The sequence below is a fragment of the Pocillopora verrucosa genome, chromosome 11, assembly GCF_036669915.1.
Source record: "Pocillopora verrucosa isolate sample1 chromosome 11, ASM3666991v2, whole genome shotgun sequence".
Lineage (NCBI taxonomy): Eukaryota > Metazoa > Cnidaria > Anthozoa > Scleractinia > Pocilloporidae > Pocillopora > Pocillopora verrucosa.
This window is the reverse complement of record NC_089322.1, coordinates 7,769,605-7,779,766: the sequence shown is the minus strand read 5'-3', so window position 1 is coordinate 7,779,766 and position 10,162 is coordinate 7,769,605. Positions and strand designations below refer to the sequence as shown.

General features: G+C 37.3%; 1 pseudogene; it reads left to right on the top strand.

Moving 5' to 3' along the window:
- Window positions 1-10,162, top strand: part of LOC136284123 (fibroblast growth factor receptor 1-like) — a 159,982-nt pseudogene that overhangs the window by 26,968 nt on the left and 122,852 nt on the right.

The following is a 10,162-nucleotide window of genomic DNA, read 5'->3' as shown; positions in this document are numbered from 1 at the left end:
ATTAGATGCTGAGGGTAACTCTGAGATGAACGAGGAAATCCTAGTAGTTCCTTCATGCTAAGAAATCTGACATAAGCATACGTATGGTGGGAACAGAACTCGAAGGCAGAATTTTCCTTTTACATGGAATGCTATAAAAGCCTCATATTTGACTGCTACGAGAAATTCAGCCACGTGAAAATAAATAATTACAGGAAATCCCCAAATCCTTTATCAAAGACAGGTTTGAACTTCTATAGAATTCTGGACGTTTTCTTCGCTTATACTGAAATATTTGCCGAAGCTATCGTTATATTAAATTTTAATATACTGTTCCTGCATTTAGCGCACGTAGCTCACTCTTTTGACGATCGGTTCGCACAGCTATCGCATTATCTTCTTTAAGTTTCTTCATAAGCGCTCTATCCTCTTTTGCATCTTGACGTGATTTCCTTTTAGTTGATGATTTCTATTCTTCCTTTGGGTTCTGGGGGTTGCTTCTTTTGACATTGTCATCTTGTCGTTTAACCACCACGACAGGGTTCTTCCCCCATTGAATGACAGACTGTATCACATGAACTGAAAAAAAGATGATTGAATTTTCGTCAGAATTGTATGAATTAAGGTGACCCGCGTTGTTTGCCAGCTCGACTGCACAGCACTTATCGCCTTTGTTCTTTGCTCAATCGGGCACTGAGCGTTTTTTAAAATTACATCGATACATTTTGCTGCATCGATTTCCTGGGCGTTTTGTCCGGTATTGTGCAGCATCCAATAACTTAACGTGACTTTTCCAGTACATAATCCAGCAAAAACGTGCATTAAAAATGTTATACGACTAGGTTTTTTACAGAATTCGATACAGAAATTACAAAACTCCAGAGCATAGTCGGTTCTTGACTGGCGATAGCGAAAGTATTACCATGTGCCTGCTGGCAACAACTTCTAAATAAAGCAAATCTGAGCAATTGCATACACACATATTGTCCATTTTTATCAAAATTACGGATTTCTTACCGTTTAGCTTGCTTTCCCCATCTGAGCCAAGCAAGAAGGGCAATTCCAGCTCCAGTTGCTGCTGTGTTGTTATGGCGTAATTCTCCGCTTTGCCATTGATTTTCGTCAGGCGGTAAAATTTCAGGTCAAATGACCCCAAGCCGAGCTTTTGAGCTTGCTCGTTGAGCCCAAGAAACTCGATAATATTTTTTGGAACGACGAAAATAATTTATTCTCTTCCGCGACTTTAACCCTGGCCTTATATATTTCTATAGGCTTCTCTTCTCCAGCGCGATAGAGACTTACTATCGCTTTAATACAGCCATCGCAACAAGTCAGCATGAAAGAAAGTAGAAAGTCGTAAAATACTAGAGCTGTCAAAACGTCTGTCAACTCACGCAACGACATCCATGCGACAAATTACGCAGACACTTTCGACACTTCCGGTTTCGATTGTAATTCTCGCCACCAGAACACATAAACGCATAACACATTAGACTCAACAAAAGAATTCGAGACCTTATTTTGTGGTTAGACCTTCTTACGGTTGACATTTTTTTACGGCTAACGGTTAAAATTCTTTCCTTTTTACGCCTAACGGCTAAATTTTTGGCCGTTTTACGGCTAACGGTTAACCACATTGAGACCCTCTTGTGCAGGACTGAGGCTTAATAGCAGAATTGCTGAACCTCTAAGGTTGTATTCTTATAACACTGTGGTAATTTGTAGTTTAGATTTCGAGAATTTCAGCCTCAATATTTCATAGTTTTTGATTTAAGACGTAGGTTTTATCGTACTTTTACTTTAGTAATGCTTCGGTAGTGATGATAACCATTTTCATAGTTTATAAATGGAGGTTAAGTGGAATTTCCTTCAAAGAAAAACTTGTTTATTTACTTCACTTTTGCATTTCTTAGTTTACCGTTTATTCACTTGGTGCACTTTTCAGTGCTTTGTTGATGTTATTGACTGTAGGCTGATAGAGACAAAAAAACCAAAAAAAAAGAAATTGCTGTTAAGATAATTTTTATAACTGATCAAGTCAGAAATGCTGCGTAAGTTTGTGAGTGTTGTTCCTAGTATAAGTAATATTTCCTAATCTAATTAAGAATAATTTACTTGTTGTAAAGCACTCCCTAAATGCTTCAATAAACTTATATAAGCTAAACTCGTTTCGTTTACTCCATTCATTGCAGCAAAATTGTTGGTCTGGATCTAACTGTAGATTTGAAGGACACCATAAACTAAAATGACATTTAATTAGGCTCCTTCAAAGAGTAAGATTGACGAAAATCCAGTAGCGCTGCGTTAGTTCTGATTAGTATATATATTTTTCTATCCCCAGCTTACGCTCGCTTAGCAACCAAAAGTAGCATATTTTTAGCGTATTATTAGCCCAATACATGTTATCTTTTTTGTAGACAGCTACTGACTCACGGGCCTTTTCAATCGAGTTCTCTATTCCAATTTGTTGATAAGATGGGCGGTAGTAAGCTGATTAGTCTTGAATGTTATAATTTCACATCACTGCTTCTAATCATTGTCTGAGAAAGTGTTTTAAAAAGTTTGAAACATAGATGAACCCATTCTGATGATACTGCAGAAGTTGGCCTAAAGAGATATTTCAAGTGCCAGGATAGCATTGTTTTCTATTTGAAGTTGTTGATACTAATCATGCCTTTCTGGTGCACTTCGGCGGCAAATCTGTCGTGGTTAATCGAGCAATGGATTGCGTTTTCGAGAAACAGTCTAGCTAGTATAATAATGGATTCTCATTTAATCATTTTTCAATTTTGTTTTTGCCGCGGGAACTTACATATAAAGCTAAGATCGACCAGCCCATTATTTAAACTTTCATCGTGAAAAGTACTGTGCTATGATTCTACGAAACTCGTTTTTAGAGAAATAGGCAACGGTGGTTATTTTCTTATTGTCCGTTGTTGTGTTTCTTGACACGAGCAAAACCTTTGAGAAAATAAGCGAAGGCATTTTGAATGAGAAAATCATGGAAAATTAAGTCTGGCCTTCCGGCGTGGCTTTGTTCATCATTAATCTATCTGATAGACAACAAGTAGTGCTCATGAATTCCGAGTTCTCTGACCCTCTGCTCTTTGAATCCGGAGTGCCACAAGCCGGTATTCCACGAATTGTTTTATCCAGAATTTATGTAATAGACTAGTCATATGCTCATCAGTCTTGTTTAACTGAACATTATTGGATGATACTAAACTTCAGATTTCTTTCCCAGTTCGGCATTTATCTTTTTGACTGTTCAATATACGTAGTAGTAAGCATTTATCGTTAAAATAGGGTTTTGAAATTTCTGCACACGAAATTAAAGTGCAGGTGCAGGTGGCTAGAGGTGAATATTTACATCTCCGCTTCGCAGCTTGTTAAATATCCACCATAGCCAATTCCACTTCGATGAATAGTTAAGAAATGATCATTTGATAAACTTCCAATGGAGCGATTAGCACCGAAATTTATCGTGATAATACAAACATTTCAGAGATGATAACAATAGTAAATGGATCATTTTTCTATCCATATCTTGTAAAATTAATGTCAATGAAGTAAATTTAAATAAACTTGAAAGGTCTTGGTTGGCCACCAAACACCACCACGTGCACAACAATAACTTAAGTGCGTCAATAATCATATATTGTTACCCTTTGTGCTATCAAAACAAGCAAGCTGACATATCTGTTAACCAAAAACGGGTATTTATGCGACTAAGAATAAAGTATTTGAAAGCCTGATGACCCAATTTGCAAGTCGTTGGCTAAATACTATAACAGGTACTGATAAGTAAACACGTAAAAAAACCGTCAGGAGAAGGAGACAGATTGTGCTTTTTTGAGTGAGCGAGACCGAGATTGCGATCCTCCCAAACTCTAATTCTTAGGCTGAGCAATGGAGGGCTTTGCTATGGGAAAAAATTTCACAAGAGAGCTCACGCTAAACATAACAAGCACAGCCTTGTCAGCGTTGGGGAAACAACGTCACGTTTTCATTCCAGTTTTGAACATTGTTCTCTCCATAACAGCAACACTCGGAAACGTTTTGATTCTTGTGGCACTCCGTAAAGTTTCTTCTCTTCACCCTCCAACAAAGCTTCTTTTTCGATGTCTGGCTTTCACTGATCTTTGTGTTGGCCTCATCTCACAGCCTCTCTACGCTGTGGCTGTGATGCCTCGGTCAACAAAAATGAACAGAGATCTTTTGAGCTATTTCATCTTAGGAAATTATGTTTCAAGTTACATCTTATGCGGAGTATCAGCTTTAACATCCACCGCTATAAGCTTAGACAGACTTCTTGCTCTCTTATTGGGGCTTAGGTACAGACAAGTTGTTACCCTGAAACGTGTCCGTGTAGTTCTGTTATGTCTTTGGTCAGTAAGCGTCTTTGGTGGATCAATGTATCTTTGGAGTATTCGTGTGACGTGGATTGTAGTTGCTTTTTTTCTGATGCTTTGCCTTCTTACTTCTATTTTCTCTTACATAAAGATTTATATCAAGTTGCTGGAGCATCAAACACGAGTCCGAGACAGTGTCAATCATGGGCTGCCCAACGGGGGAGGAATTCCGCTAAATGACATGACAAGGTACAAGAAGACAGTTTCTAGCATATCATGGGTACAGTTGGCACAGATTTTTTGCTATGCTCCTTATGGGATTGAATCTATATTATGGATACAAGGAGTGACATCCGAAGGCGCGGTTAGCTGGCTTTCCACAGCAACTTTGGTTTATTTAAATTCGTCTTTGAATCCCATTCTTTACTGCTGGAAGATGAGAGAAGTAAGACAAGCAGCAAAGGACACAGTAAAACAATTGTGTAATTTCTTGAATTAAAAAACTATCCAAACTACGCAAACTACAGAAATTTTTCTCTTCTCTTCGTTATTGAGATTTAACGCCTAAAGGTACAGAAAACTTAAAGGCAAGAGAAGATGCTTCATTATGTTTAAAAGAACTTCACAGATGTCATAGCATGGAGCTCTCTAATTTTTTTTTTTCACCACAAAAGGACAAAGTGAAAAATATCATCGGAGAACAAAGAGGATTTCTGCCTTCTGATTCCCCGCAAGCAGCCTTAAAACTGAGCTCCAAAGAATTTAATTTGCTAGAGTCAGTTGATCCTGAGGTTGAAAGCACATTTGCAGCCTTATGAGACTGAGAAAATCATTGGCAAATGAGGTCATAATGAAAAAACGAGCTTGTTATATAGTTATCAATTCCACAACCTCAGAAACGTTTGACTCCGCACACGAAGCAAAGCTAAGCAACCCACCTGAAACAGCAAGAAAGGGGGTAAATTTCTAAAGAAACTGTGGTGCTGCGTCTGTGAGAGAGTATAACAGGGTAATTTAATATTATCAACTGATTTGATAACGTAAATTGGCCACCGTAAAGGGTTTCAAAGCTGAAGCTTCGAGCGTTAGCCCTTCGTCAAAGCAAATGATTCCTTTGATATTACGTTAGCAACTTGAAATGTAACCTGGATACTGTAAAGGCAGTACACTAAAAGTTACTGTTGACAACCAGGCATGTGGCCTAGCGGCGCCCGGTCGCCAGAGGCGACTAACGTTTGGATTCGGGCGACTGAAAAAAAATTGCTGTGCTCGGTCGGGCACTCTTGTCTCTCGGTTCAGTTCTTTAGTATTCAAGACGGCGGAAAAGTGTGACGCGCTGTTGTCCGTTTATAATTATTGTGTTGATGACACATCGCTAAAATTTCGTTTGACACTAGACACGCAAGCTTGTTTACTCTCGCACGCTCGGATCTGAAGTTTCGTCGTACATGAATTAACAAATATCAACCACTATAATCTCCGACAAAAGACGTGAACGTTCTGAATCTTAGTACCATTTCCCGAAATATCATCTCAGTTTTCCATTTGGATGTTTCATCATCGTTTTCGCAATTGTTTCAAATAGTTATTTTGAAAAATGCAAATTTATCGCGTTTTCTGGTCGGCGTAATTTGATAGCTTGTTTGCACAGAGTGCGCAGCTTTGGATGATTAGTTTCATTTCTTCAGAATTCACATCTTGACAATGAAATGGTCAATGCCATTTTCATTCATCGAAAGCTTTTGCTGAACGAAATGCCTGGTATTTGCTTATTCCTTTTTTAAGCACACCATCTAATGGATCTGAACGATGCTATTTCGCTAATTCCACTCACTTCCTACAACTTGGTTTGGGCGAGAGAGGTTATTACCACATATAACATATGATTTCTTACTGTTTTTATCATAGCACTAGTTGAAATTTTTTTGCATTGTTCTTTTAATAGTCTTTCGTCTGCTAGTTTCCTCTTATTCATAACATAAAAATGATTATTTTGCCGCGAGTGTGTTCCCTAAATTTAGAACTCATTAGCTAGAGTCAATTTGCCGGCACGTCGTCAAAATATGTTAGTGAGTGGTGGTACTCTTAAACTTATCAAGAAACATAAGTGCAAGGCTGAGAAATCTTTGTGAAAATCTTAGCCCGATATTAATTTTTCCTCGGAATGAATACGATTAGGAACTGAAGAGGAAACACAACTATAGAGACGGACTTTTAGATGTTTCAGTTGGGCTAAGATATCGACAAGTGGTAACTCTGTGGCGAGTAAGAGTAACTTTAGTCATTTGCTGGCTTGTTTGTATTACAAGAGGAATAAGAAATCATTTCATCCTTCCTTTCGAAAATTCGAGAAATAAGACAAGCCGTAAAGGAGAAGATTAAACCGTTTTACTGCAGATCGGATTGGATTCAGAATGACTCGCCCTATGTGATTTCCTGCTGCAAGACGAAATAGTGAAACAATGAAATGTAAAAGATAAAAGCGTTGACAACAAGTAATAATGATACAACAATTAATTGTGAATCTCGCGAAAACAACGGCAAATGAGTTTTTCTATGGCACTGGACAAACCGGGATCGCTTCTTCAATTGGTGTGCAACCATCTGATCCCACGAGAAGAAAGAAAAAAACTAAACAAGCAAACAAACAAGCAATTTTATCTCAAGGGATTAATAATTAATGATACTTTCATAGGATGATTCATAAAATTTTCTTATTATACAGACGGTATAGATATAATTAGCGAACAACTCAGAGAAGATACTAATTGTCAACTGAAATTCATTAAAAATTTCTGAATCGGTTTTATAAAATGAAATAAAGATTACAGATATCACATAGTATCGTGAAACATTTAGAGAAGATGGAGCACTCGAAAGACATAATTTCACAGTCAGGACATAAATGTAATAAGATTTGCTTTTACAGTCAGGTTGCTTTTTCAGTGAAAACTAACTGAACTGCTGTCTGAATGATACGCGACTTTTTAAGCGAAACGTACGCTCAAATTAAAGGTAGTGTGTACTTAAGTCTTAACAATAATGCCCTCTTTCGCTCCTTTTGTCATAAAACAATGAAACAGTTGACTTTCGCTCGATAACAGTATTTTTCCATGCAAATTCATTCTTCATTCGACTGACTAAATGAATACCGCCGTTGCTAAGATTATCTGCTGTAATCTGCATTGGCTGCGCTTCAAAAGATTTGTTCATATCGAAGTGAGAGATTTCTCGGCCTTCTTTTCGCAGATATAAGCTTCTACATATAGTCTTAAATTACTTGGAAAAATTAATTTCGCCAGGCTGGAAACTACAACAGGTTTGTAAAGATTTTATTTCCTCGCGTAGAGGTTATCTCAAAAACGAGATTAGTATGTTTAAAATCATATACGTAAACCGTTCCTCACTGTCCTTAACCCTTAAAATTCTAGACCCAGTTTATGCCTATACGCTATTCTTAAATAATTTTGGCAAATTTCGCTTACTTCCCCCAAATTTTCTTAGATAATTATCCATCTAAAGGCCTATGACAAGAAAACGAATGTTAATGGCGCCGTTTCACGCGGTGGAGCTGTCTGTTTGTTTCGGCATTTTAACAATGCATGCGCCGTTAACATTTTGGTGTGTACGAAAAACAAAAAATTTAGCAACTTTTCAAGATGTTTTCCGACGATACTAATTTATACCATCTGATAGTCAAAATTAATTTTGGCTGAGATAGATAACGTCCTTTTAGGAAAGCGAAACACAAAGATCGATCGCCGATCTAAAGAATCGAATCGTGTTTAAATTTTTTGTTTTGGTCTTTCTAGTAAATTGTTTAAGGTACCCAGTAAGAAGCATTTCTGATCGGTTTGAATAGATTTTGAATTGTCTGCAAAAATTTCCCAAAAATCTAAAAAATTCAATCGAATTCAAAATGACTAAAAGTCGCCCAAAAGTGACTACTAAATGTTTCATGAAGCCGGCATCAAATTATTTATGTATCCTTTGTTTTTCTTCGGAACGAGTCTGTAAAATTTAATGGCACGCTCCAAAACATCTTCAAAATACAGTAAAGATTCATTTCAAGATCTATATTGTAAAATGAAAGCAGAATAGAATAAATGGGATGATGAATATGAGATAAGGTGATAAAATTCGCTATTCTTTGATCCCCAATGAAATTCAATCGACGTGACTTTTTTCTTTACAGCTGGCCTCGACATAATATGGTAGCATCACACAAATACGTTCATAGCATAGTGCAGATTGATAATCAAATTTTTTGTTCTTATCATCAAGCGCCCCAGTGTTTGTCTAGTTCCTAATGAAAGTATGAAAAAGCTCTCAACTCAAACTGCAGCAAGGTTCTCTCATCTTTTATTTTTGCCAGATTTCACGATAATTCTTGTCTTGTTAAGCCATTGCCCTAGGAATCGGACTATTTTATGGTAAATAAGGAGAAAAAAAAGAGGCTCGAGTTGCTATTTGCACTAAACAAATTTTAATTATTACTGTTATTTAAAATTTAGATCTACTGGTCGACAAGTGTCATGTGGCACACGACACTTGTCGACCAGTAGATCTAAATTTTCTATACCCTTAATCTGAACGCCCATTACGGTGTCTTGAAACCACTGATTTAACCTTCTCTTCATATTTCGGACATTTGCTCGACATTATGCGACTCTTCTCACCCAGACTTCTCCAATGTACTTGGCAGCGGAGGGTCTGAGCAAGAAAATATGGCTGAGAAGCCTGTATGTTTCGTCATTTTTTAGGTAATTATTATGTGCAAATTCTTATAGTTTTCCTTTCTTAACTTTGCTTGGATGTTGTTCCAGTCAGTCTTACAAACCACAAGATGACGAGCGAGAAAAGAGTTGAAGTTGAAGAAATGCTGGAACGCATCCAGTCTCATAAAGGAGTTGTAGGACTTGTCATTGTTAGCGAGGATGGAAATCCGATCAGGTCTACACTGGACAACTCGACCACCCTTCAATATGTGTCCATGTGTAACACGCTCTGCGGGATTGCGCGCGGGATCGTGAGGGACACCGACCCGCGAAACGATCTGAAAATTCTGCGCGTGCGCACCAAGAAGCATGAAATCATTATGGCGCCTGAAGGAGGGAAACATTTGATCGTGATTCAAACAGGAGAACAAACGCAGCAAACGTTAAAAACCCTCATAGACTAGTTATTATTATTATTATTATTATTATATTATTATTATTAATGTTTTTATTATCATTATTGTTATTATTACTTTTAAATTATATCTTGTTTAGAATCATTATGTGTGTTTGCTTGTGTGTTCGAAATATTGTGCTTGTAACCGAGGACGGACATCGACAATACCAAATAAATAATTTAACTTATTGTTATTAAGTGAAAAAATAATGAATTGTCGTTCCATAATAGCACTTGGTATCAAATATCGCTGCTCCGCGAATAATCGCCGCCATTTAAAAAAAATTAGAGGCTGCTGTGGTCATTACAATGACAAAAGAGTCTATGATAGGTTATAAACGTTTATCTGAAAAAAAAAATACAATGTAAGCTGACGCGACAGTCAGGTCTCTAAATTAAAACAGCGATTTTAATGGCAACGGAGCAAAAACTGTTAATCCTCTACATATTAATTAGCCGAAAGATTTATCTTCATATATAAACTCTGTTTTCCACTGCCCTGGTTTACGACATCGGCTTTAAACAATTATAGCTTATCTAGCATTTCATCAAATACTGCTTGCAGCTTAGTTCAAGGGCGTGAACTGAAGCAGAGTTCTATGTGGACCCTCAAGCTTATCGATCAAAAATTTCCCTCGACCTCGAGCTAGTCCGAT